This window comes from Myodes glareolus, chromosome 11, assembly GCF_982192425.1.
Source record: "Myodes glareolus chromosome 11, mMyoGla1.1, whole genome shotgun sequence".
Taxonomy (NCBI): Eukaryota; Metazoa; Chordata; class Mammalia; order Rodentia; family Cricetidae; genus Myodes; species Myodes glareolus.
Genome location: NC_142036.1, coordinates 57,741,990 through 57,745,993, shown reverse-complemented (window position 1 = coordinate 57,745,993; position 4,004 = coordinate 57,741,990). Strand labels below are relative to the sequence as shown.

Sequence of the window (4,004 nt, the reverse complement as noted above, 5' to 3'; positions counted from 1 at the left end):
ATTATTTCAGGGACCATATACCATTTCAAATGACAGTGTACAAACTTATTCTACTATTTAAATTTCCACAGACAAAACCAAACTAGTATTATCTGAATCAATTAGCAGGTCTCTTTAAACACCTCTTTCATGTATATAATGTTTGGATCATGGAGTCCATAATTTGGAAATCTGAGGAAAAGTTATATGTATAATGTTAGTATAGAATTCTTTAATGCGAAAATATGTTTTTGATGACTTGGAGATTGTAGCAATATTTCATTTGTATTTTAATAAATAAAACTTGCCTGAAGATCAGAGAGTAAAACAGTCCCACTGGTCAGTCTTATAGACCAGAAATTGATGACACACATCTTTAATCCAAATAGCCACACTAATTTGCCATAGAAACTGGGTGCTAGTGATGTACACCTTTAATTCCAGCCCAAGAGAGGACTTTAAAATGGAAGGAAACAACTCTCATTCTGAGATTCCTGGAGGCAGGATTGCCATTTCAGACTGAAGTAGGGGTAAGAGCCAGTAGCTGGTTGTTTTGTTTTTCTGACCTTCAGGTTGAATCCTACTATCTGTCTCTGGATTTTTATTAATCATGCCATAGGAAATGTTCTGACACATGTGACCCCAAGTTTAGAGATTAGATAATGGAAGTTGTGAGAGGGATGTATGCCAGCCAGAAGTTCAGCAGCCACCTAAGATACAAAACCCACTGGAGCCCAAGTCTTCCGAATCTATATAGCATAACTCAAGTAAGGCTAACCTGGGAAGATGCTATAGAATCTTCTAAAAATATTTACTTGGGAAAAAGTGCTCCAAAGATGTACTATAAGTTAGGAATAAAGCTTAAGCCTATACAAGGCATTAATTTTTAGTTTCAAGTCTGCTAGAAAGCCCCAAAGTTCAGACTTCTGAAACCACTTGAATTTTTAATGAATCCGTCTTGCTACAAAGGCTTAAAATCTTGGAGCTTTTATTTGAGTCGGAAGCAAATGCTGCTTTGGTCTTGAGAATATTCATGTATTCCAGACATTTTGTCATTCGCTAGCCCAGAAAAACCAAATATTATTACTTGTATCCTCTCAGTATAAAGTGAATGAAATGAATTTAGATAATTCATTTCTAGGCCAGAGGTAAGAGTTTCATATGTATTTGTGCTGTGAGCATGAAAAACCATGGCATTCTGGTTTATGATTAACTTTTAACTTCATGTTCTAGAGGTAGAGTTTAAAAGGATATAGCAATTGGTAAGTTTTATAGAAAAATATCCTTGAACAAGGCATGTATTTAAGTCAAGTGATTTAAACAAAAAAAAATGAAAATAAAGAGTTACCAAAGAAGACATAGTGATTAAGAAGATTCCAATGATTATTTCCCCATTCATTATAGAGTTATACATTTTTGTCTAAACATTTTTTTTAATTTTCAGTAAGATAAATATGTCTAATATTTAGCTTCAAGGAAGATCATGAGTGACAATTAAAAAAATGATAATGGAAGATCTTTGCCTGATGGCCCTCACCATCATTGCTTCAGCTTCTGACTTAAGGATGCTAGGGATGCAGACACAGACATTCAGTCTGAACTCAGATGAGTCTCAATGTCCTTGGTTTGAGGCAGGATCTGCTGCATAATTACTTTCACTGGGTCAATAGTAGTGAACCACATACCACTGTCAGCAACTCTTCTAAAACTCCATTGAACAATCATTTATTTAAGAAAATTCCCTGAATTGGTGTTACCTAATAATAACCAAGGTAGTAGGGGAACACAGGAAAAGTAGCCCAGATGTAACCTGAGGAAGCAGAGGCACTATCATGATGATGCAATTCAACAATTGGGAAAGTAATCAGTCTTGGTCTAACATTGGTTTGACCCAGAGATGTTCCACTCTGTGACCCCAACCCTGGACAGTCCACTGGGCTGTTCCACACTTAACGTATTCTCAGAAAAACCTGTCATAGCCCATGCTTAACACCTGTAACTTCCCTACCCTCAACTTTCTTTTTTTTTATGAGAAAGTAATTTTATTAAATTATAAAAGTTTCCATTTCCGTCCCTCCTCCCAACACCCTCCCTCCCCCCACTCCCTCTCCTCCTCCCTCTCCATCCCTAAGAGCAGTCAGGGTTTCCTGCCCTGTGGAAAGTTCAAGTTCCTCCCCCCTCCCACCAGGTCCAGGAAGGTGAGTGTCCAGACAGACTGGATCCCCAAAATCCAGTATATGCAGAGGAAACAAGTCCCAGTGTCGCTGTCAATGGCTTTTCAGAAAGACTCCGGGCCAGTCACATTCAGAGAATCTGGCCACATTCAGAGAATCTGGTTGGATTGCGTCCTCCTTCAGTCCCAGTCCAACTGGCCTTAGTAAACTCTCATTAGATCAGTCCCCTTGTTTCAGTGGGTGAACGCATCCCTCGCAGTCCTGATTTCCTTTTTCATATTCTTCCTCCTTCTGCTCCTCATTTGGACCTTGGGGGGCTCAGTCCGGTGCTCCAATGTGGGTCTCCGTCTGTATCGCCATCCATCGTCGGATGAAGGTTCCCTCTGGTCTTGCCTTCTTTGCTCACGTTCTCTTTCCTTCTGCTTCTCGTTTGGACCTAGGGAGTTAAGTCCAGTGTTCCAATGTGTGTCTCTGTCTCTATCTCCATCCATCGCCAGATGAAGGTTCTATGGTGATAAGCAAAATATTCATCAGTATGGTTATGGGCCAAGGCCGGTTCAGGCACCCTCTCCTCTGTCCAGAGAACAATCTGGGGATCTCTCCTTGTACCCTCAACTTTCTGATGTAAGCCTGTCCCAAAGACTCCTGAGTGTTCAACCACCACTCCCACAAAGGTTGTTGCTTTTTGTTGTTCTAATTAAGGGCAGTTTTCTTCCGTTGAGGTTGGAGTTGTGCTCTTGTTTCTTTCCCAATCATCATAGTCTGTCCCTAATCTAACAATCAGAAAGATGCTAAAGGACAGAGAATCTGTTCCCAGCAAAACAAGAAACACACCAATACAATGTTGATTTGTAACTCAGCGTGTAAAGTTTTAAAAATGGAAGGTTGGGTGTCATTATAGATCAAGGTAATTAGAAAAGCAGGAGGAAACAATACTGGGAAATTTGAAAGGTGCCTAACATGCCACATACATGCTGTTAAATTTATATTTTTCTTAAGTTATTTGTATCATCATTTCTACCTTGAAAACAAACAAATGAAGAAAACAACAAGTAGCATGGTCATATATACACTTGAGTGTGTCATGCTGAGGATGGTGATGAAGTAAATTTCTGATGGCAGAGGAGAAAACTAACACAATCGTTATAGATTTTTTTAAAAAAAGAATATCAGGGAGAAACTAATTATTGATGAATATGGAAAAAAGTGACTTTTTGAAAATCAAGGATGAGATTATAATAATTGATACAAATAGCACCAAATTAATGATTTAAAAAAATAGAAAGATGCTTTGAGTGACAGATTCTGACCTAAGCATGAAATGAGTGCTGATTTTAGAAAGTCATCAATTTAAGGAACAAATATAGAGATCACACAAAGACTGTACTTGCAGTGATCAGATATGGTCCATGACTAGAGAAGTTTCTGGGACTGTGTAGAGTGTCCGAGCCCACAAGGATTAAAAGAAACCTTCCCTCCTCAGTGAGAAGCTGCTTCTTGGTCTTGCTTTCCTGCAGCTGCCTCTTGCCATCGCTAATTGTTCTCTTCCTTTGGGAGAGGGAGAGACAGAGAAGGCATTCTGAGTGGACAAATCACAAAGATCATGGTTTTTTTTTCAGGTACAGATTTTATTTATTGCTATTGCACACATGTTTGTATAATGTGTCTGTCCATGGGGATGATAGAACACAACTTTGTGAGGTCACGTCTCTCCTACCTTTACATGGATTCCCAGGATCTAACTCAGAACATTGGGTTTGCACAGCAAGTGCTCCTACCAACTGAGCCGTCTTGCTGGCTCCTAAATATCCGTTTTTAAAAAGGAAGACAAACACTTTGGCTGTCTACAGA

The 4,004-nt window shown here is 39.2% G+C and overlaps 1 non-coding gene across 1 annotated transcript; it reads left to right on the top strand.

Annotated features, from left to right (window-relative positions):
* Positions 1-3,530: 3,530 nt before the first annotated feature.
* LOC125388101 (small nucleolar RNA U3) lies at positions 3,531-3,741 on the top strand. Its single transcript, XR_007228115.2, has one exon. It is a non-coding gene; the product is annotated as a small nucleolar RNA U3 (small nucleolar RNA).
* Positions 3,742-4,004: the final 263 nt, after the last annotated feature.